The following is a 7049-nucleotide window of genomic DNA, read 5'->3' as shown; positions in this document are numbered from 1 at the left end:
GTACTTCCCTCCTTTATCTTGAGTTTTCTCTTTAGTGGGTTCAGTGGAGGTCCTTGGGTGGCTGAGCATGAAAGTGTTGGTTGCTGTTGTTCAGTGCCAAGATTGAAAATCCCGACCGGGCCCTTGCTAACATTGGCGGTGTTAGCATTTAGGTGAGCCATGACAGCTGCTACGGCTGCTGAGACTGCAGCTTGGAACGTAGCTTCATCGAATAAGAGAGCGGGTTTCTTGTTTGTGGACCGGTTTTGCTTCTTCGGTGGCATGGTTTTCCTACACGGAAAGGAATATAAGGTAATGAGAGACGATGGTTAACCCTGGACATTTCTGTCCCGATCACATTAGGCATAAAATTTTCCCGTGCCTCGGGTACTGGTTGTTTGAACGTCGACCTACATCCCTATGATGTAGTCTTGGTAATCGAGGTAGGTGTGTGTGAATATCGGAAAGGCCATAAGATGCGAGTCGTTCCTACTAAGTTACCTTTTATACTGGGAAAGGTTCCACTCTCCGGCCTGGAGAGATTTAAGAACGGTTCGGAACGAACTGCGGAAAGAGAGGCTCATTAAAGCTCATGGCTAAGCACTCTCAATAAGGTGTGGGGACCCGCCCTAATCGTGTATTTGGCAACGGGAAACGACGATTTACCTAACACATAGCGTGAGTAGTGTAACCACTAACTCACTAAATTGTATTAATTTAAGGGTGAATTATCGTGACGAATACGAGGAAAAGACAATTCCCGGGTTCCATGTATTGGCTCCCTCGGTCTGCCTCGTATCTTTAACTGGAATCAGCCTTGGCTCCCTTCGGGTAGTTTCCTAGGGTTCTCTTCTTGTATGGACATATTGAATTTCTACTCCGCCTTCCTTCTGATTCCAACTGTGGGTGTCATCACTTCATGATGGATGACTGGGAATCTCCGAAGTTTAGGCGAATCTCTCACCACTGTCCCTGAAAGAACATGGGCACTTGGTGCATTCAATAGTCTCGACCTAGTTCATTTATTTCCGAACAGGAAATCTTCTCAATGAACTTCTTCGGGGTCGACTTCAACTCTTCTGTCAAGCACTGAAGTAGGTAGGGTTGTCTACAGGGTTTGCGCGAGAATGGAAATGTCTAAAGAATCCTAAGAGATTATTAACATTCCACTGGATGATCCATATCGAGTCCTGCTACGATTACACAGGGTATACAAATCATATATAGCTTAGATCCGATAGGCCTTCGAATATGTGATACTACTCTAGAACCACATCCCAACGAGGAAAAGGAAATAGAGCGAAACCACACATTCTTAGCCTATGGGATCCTTATTATCTATAACCTTGGAAGTATACCCTCTGTAGTTGTAGGTATATCAATAAGGATCTTTTTAGTTATTCACGCAAGGTTGTTTATGATTCCTAAAATACCCCTATGGTATTTTAAATTCTTGTTTGATCCTTATCTTCGGAATATGATTCTGGGATTAGTGTGAATCTTTTAGCGTTCTAAAATACTCCTATAGTATTTTAACTTTATGTTTGGCTCTAGCATCCCTAATTGGTAAGTTTCAGACCTGTTGTACGCCACTACCACTCCCAAGCACACGTTCATCGCATCTCGGATAAATGTAGTTGATCAGGTTACATTTATTCCAGCTTACAATTACATAACTGCCCAGGTTTGACTGTAGTGCTCAACATCCGAAGACTTTTATTATTGTTCTTCTTGTGATACTTTTGTTCAAGTTTTTAGATTCTGGATGTTATTATACTTTGGTAAAATATGGTTATATTTTAAAGTATAATTCTTGGTCAGAGTGTTTTATACCATTGCGTTTATAGGTTGTATATCTTTTATGAATTGATATACTTAGCTCACTATAAACAATGCTCTGATACCAATCTGTCACACCCCAAAACCGAAACGGCGGAAACGTTCTGGGGTGGATGGCGTCATGTCAAGTATCACAACACATGCATTATAGTAATCGAAGTACAACAAAACATTGCATTAATAGTAATAATTCTGCAAGGTTACATTACAACAATTTAAAGTAATACAAGTAATAGAATAAATACAGCGTGGTACTAAGCTATCTTCATCAACAGCTCCGGGGATGTACCTGTCTAATGCTAACCTGAAAATACAAGTTATTTGAAAAGCGAGTATCAGCATTTTTACAAATGCTGGTGAGTTCATAAGCATTTAGTGACATTTCATTCAAATAACTTAATAAAGTAATAGTTTAATAGATTTCAGTGTATTAGAGTCCTTTCCAGAAATCCTATATTTTCTTTAATAAAAGCAGCCTTCTACCAAGACTGGTCAGTGATGTGGGGTAAAAGTAGTTTTCCCTAAATTGCTATCATTATCAAAATACTGAATTTGATTATTGAGGAAAGCAAACGACATCAGGGAATATCATATGCCTCAGTAGTGAGGACTACTGACTAAGACTAGGAACCATAGACTCAAGGAAAGTATCAACCAAACGAAACGCCTGGTTCAGTCTAACAGGTGGAGACACAGACCCCCAGAAGGTACCAAATGAAAGCTACAACTAGTAGTGTCTAAAACAGTGAATACAGACCGCAGACAATATCAAATGAAAGATACGTCTAGCAAGGTCTAAAACAGTGAACACAATGAATACCGTGAATATAGTGGATTCTGTGAATACAGTGGATAAAGACCCCAGACAGCATCAAATGAAAGATACGTCTTGTAAGGTCAAAACAGTGTGACTCTGAAAATGAGTTACCAGCATACAGTGTAGATTGCCGGTGAAATACCATTACCTTAAAGCCATGAATTATAAGGTAACCCGGGATACTCGTAACCATACTAACCGACACTAGAGAACCAGACGCCCTACGAGCGTCTTGAGAATGTGACATTTGTCACCCCTTGGCTTGGTGGGCCGTGGACTGTAGCTAACAGTCAGGGTGTGTGGGTGTCAATCCCGTATAGATCTATACACACAATGTCCGCTCTCCCAACAGGAGACTCTGGTTACCAACTAGACGACGGAGAAGGCCGTGTCCTGAAGATGCATCCCAAATAGTGGGTAGAGACTTCCAAATAGTGGGTAGTGTGTAAGTGTTGAACTAGAGGTAGAGACTTCCTAATAGTGGGTTTCTAATGTAAGTGAAGACTAGAAGTAGAGACTCTTAACTGAACTGACTAGAGAATTCCTATATGTCCATTCTCATATACATAATATATAACTAATGAGTCAAACGACCTTCGGACGGCCATCCGATCCCACCAGACCACATCTCAACAAAGAAAATGAAATAGGGCAGACGAGCCTTCCTAAGTCTTTCAATCATAACTTATATGTACCTGTAAGCACGGACATACATCTAACTACGACTGGGTCTGTATCAAGTAGAAGTGATCCTTGTGAAGTAGAAGTGTCTAACAAGTGAAGTAGAAGCGGTCGCAAGTGAAGTAGAAGTGTCGAACAAGTATAAGCGTATCACGAAGTAGAGGCGACAATAAGTGAAGCAAAAGCGTATCAAGTATAAGTGAAGTAGAGTCATTATCAAGTATAAGTGAAGAAGAGTCGTATCACTAAGTAAGAGCGTGAATAAGTATAAGAGTCATCAGGTATAAGCAACTACAAGTATAAGTGAAAGCGTTACCGAGTAGGAGTATAAAATAAGTATGAGCGGAGCAGCAGTATTTAACAAGTAAAAGTATACGTCGAAAAAGGAAATCTTTAATGAAAAGCCTTTATGTACAGAGAAAATCAAAAATTGTATTCTTTTGTAAAATATGTTTAAAAACCTTAGAGAATCTTTCATAAACCAATTTAGAATGTATTTGGATAAATCAGTATAAGTAAAAGTTATGAAATAAGTAAGAATCATTATAATGTCCCACTCGGTAAAACAATGTAAAGTGGTAAAATCTTGTGCATGCGGGTTATCAATCACATGTGATTGATATGATAACTGGCATGTTTAATTTGTATTCCCCCCCTATAAAACATTTAAAAACATTAAAACGTTCATTCAGGGGTATGAACTCACCTGGTGTAAGTAGGTCCGACGAAAGTGTCGTTTGGGCGTTCGGTGTCACGCAAGGACTTGAACACACACAATGACCTATTTAACATATGATAACATATGTTCACATACAATTAGTATATTTAATACTAATTAAACAAATATATGCGCTCACAGGAGCGGAAAACACTTTGGCTAAGTGTTTGGGTGTCCCGAGTAGCGTTTAAGGGTGTGAATGGCTAAGGAATGGAGTTTACCTTCCAAGAATAGACCCTTATCAACTAGTTTACAGCCCAGGGACTTCTCACCATGAGTTTACGGCCGTAAACTCATGGTGATGAGTTCTAGGGTGTTTAAGGCTTCTACTTGCATCATGGAATTATTCTAAGCATTTTTCCTTAAAGGCATGAGTGGATTCAAGGCTCCTAAGGGCTCTATATGGGAGTTTACGGCCTAGGGACACTCCTAAGGGAGTTTATGGCCATAAACTCTCACCCTTAGAGTTTTGGGAAGTTTCAAGCCCTTATTTCCTTGCTAGCCATTTATAACGAAGTATGATGCTATTTTGGGGGGTTAAATCTAACATTTGAAGGGGTTTTGGGGAGTTTACGGCCTAGGTAATTGCTTGGGCCGTAAATTCCAAGTCACCCCATATTTCCTTGTGTTTAAGCCCTTAAATCCTTCCTAGTATTTTGTGGTAAATGTCTAAGGCCATTTGGGGGGCAAAAACCACACTTTTGGGCACATTTAGGGGTGTTTACGGCCCTTGTATACACCTGGGCCGTAAACTCCTTTTTACCTTTCATTTCATAGTGTTTAATTGTGTTAAACCCAAGATACTAAGTCCCTAAATTATGTGTTAAGCCCTAGGGTGGTTTGGGAGTGTTTTGGAGGCATTTTAACAAGGTTTTGAGGGGTTTACGGCCTAAGCATGTGCTTGGGCCGTAAACTCACTTTTATGCCTCAATTCATTGAGTTTTGATGTTTAAACACTCCTAGGCTAGATCCCTAATTAGTTTCCAAGCTTAAGGGCAAGTTTAAAGGCATGTTTGGCACCATTTTAGGGGTTTACGGCCCTAGAGTGTTCCTGGGCCGTAAACTCCTTATTCCATGCCTTCTTGGATGGTTTTTGGGCTATAATTACAGCTAGTAATGTTTAGAACAAACTAGGGTAAGCGGACTTACAATTTGGAAGCGTTTGGTTGCGGATTCAGGGCGAAAACGGGTCTAGAGAGAGAGTATAGAGAGAGAGTGTAAAAAAATCTCCAATAGACTCCACTCACCCTTATATAGGGTTTTGAGTCGGGGCTCAGTGGGATTTTACCCGATACTGCTGTTAAACGGGGCTTTTGGTCGCGCCCGATTTAGTGGTCGTAATAATAAAACTTGACATTTTCCAACTAAATGGAAATGTGTGTCCTGTGTTTTTATTTCCTTTTATCACGACTCAACGGCATGTTAATTGCAACCAAATGGAATGTTTATTAAATTGACGCCCTCTAAGTAACGGAACTTTTATACAGTGGAATATTCCGTTAACGGTAACGGGGAAATGTAATGGAACAACTTGGGTTGTCACATACTGTCAGGCATATCTAGGTGCCCGACCTACCCCTCCGGTCCTATCAACCGGATAATGCCTAGCATATCTGGGTGTTGGCCTCCCCTTCGGTCCTGTCGACTAAATACTGCCTAGCATATTTGGATGCCGGCCTCCCCTTCGATCCTTTCTACCGGTAACCGGGGATTATTTCACCCCTACTACTACCACATAATATCATATCACATATATCATAATTTGGCTAGCATGGTTGGGTACTAAACTACCCCTGGGGTCCTATCGACCGATAGTCGGGGACTATTTCACCCCCCTATAATTGTCACATAATATTGTAATATGCTAGCACATAAAACATAACAGGTAGCAGCAAGTCTAGATGAATATCACAAGGACAAACATCTCATATACAGCTCCTATTAGTGGGTCGGCATTGTGGCCGTAGACCCACCGCTACTGGAAGGTAAGTCACCTCGAAAGGCTGACGGCTGAAAAACTGCTCGGCAACTGACTGACTGCTGCTCCGGTAACCCTCCAGCTATAATCCCACAAAACACTCAGTTAGAATCTGATATCTACTCTTAGGGTAAAATGACTATTTTACCCCTAACCAAGTCCAAGTCAAAGTTAAATTTCAGTTGACCCGACTCGTCGAGTTGGGCCGCCAACTCGTCGAGTCCCTAACACTTTACCCGACCTTATCCACAACTCTACTCATCGAGTTCAACAACGACTCGACGAGTTCCCCCTCCCTTATGAACGTCGAATGAATCTTCATCTGACTCGCCGAGCCGGATGAACAACTCGTCGAGTTCACCTTCATCTGATAAACAAGTCATGTCCTTGACTCGCCGAGTTGTATGAACAACTCGTAGAGTCCATCTTCAACTGCAAGGAAATTGCCTTGGACTCGCCGAGTCCGTTCTTGCACTCGTCGAGTCCAATGAACTCCAGATCTAAGGCTAAGTCCAATACATTGGGTCACTCCCTTGGACCCTCTAAAAACCCTTCTCGCGCTCAACTGGGTTCCTTCAAATCTTAACAGAAAAGGGGAGTTTCGCCTCGGACTCGTCAAGTCCCAAGAACGACTCGTCGAGCCAGGCACGTCCAAGTCTTATTTCTCGATTTCCAGCGTACAACTCTTGACCAAAAGGTAGATCTAAGCTCCTTCAATCGTTCTAGCACGTAAAGTTACAAACTTTTCGTGCATGCATGGGACTTTGAGCTCAAAAGGACATAAAATAAGCTCTTAAGATGCATGGGACCTTAGATGGGTGCAAAAGCAACCCCTAACTGCCTTGTGACTCCCTTAATGACTTGATTCTGAAGCCTCAACCCCTAACCATGCTTGCAATCATGGTTGGTCACCAAAAATGGCTTATAAAAGCCCTAAATCTCTCCAAAAAGGGATCTATCAAATGAAAGAGCAAGGTTACAGATTTATACCTCCAATGAACTGTGGAAGATGCACAAACTCGGGTTCCCTTGCTCTT

The sequence above is a fragment of the Lactuca serriola genome, chromosome 8 (assembly GCF_051521515.1).
Source record: "Lactuca serriola cultivar US96UC23 chromosome 8, Lser_US96UC23_V15, whole genome shotgun sequence".
NCBI lineage: Eukaryota > Viridiplantae > Streptophyta > Magnoliopsida > Asterales > Asteraceae > Lactuca > Lactuca serriola.
This window is presented reverse-complemented; position numbering follows the sequence as displayed.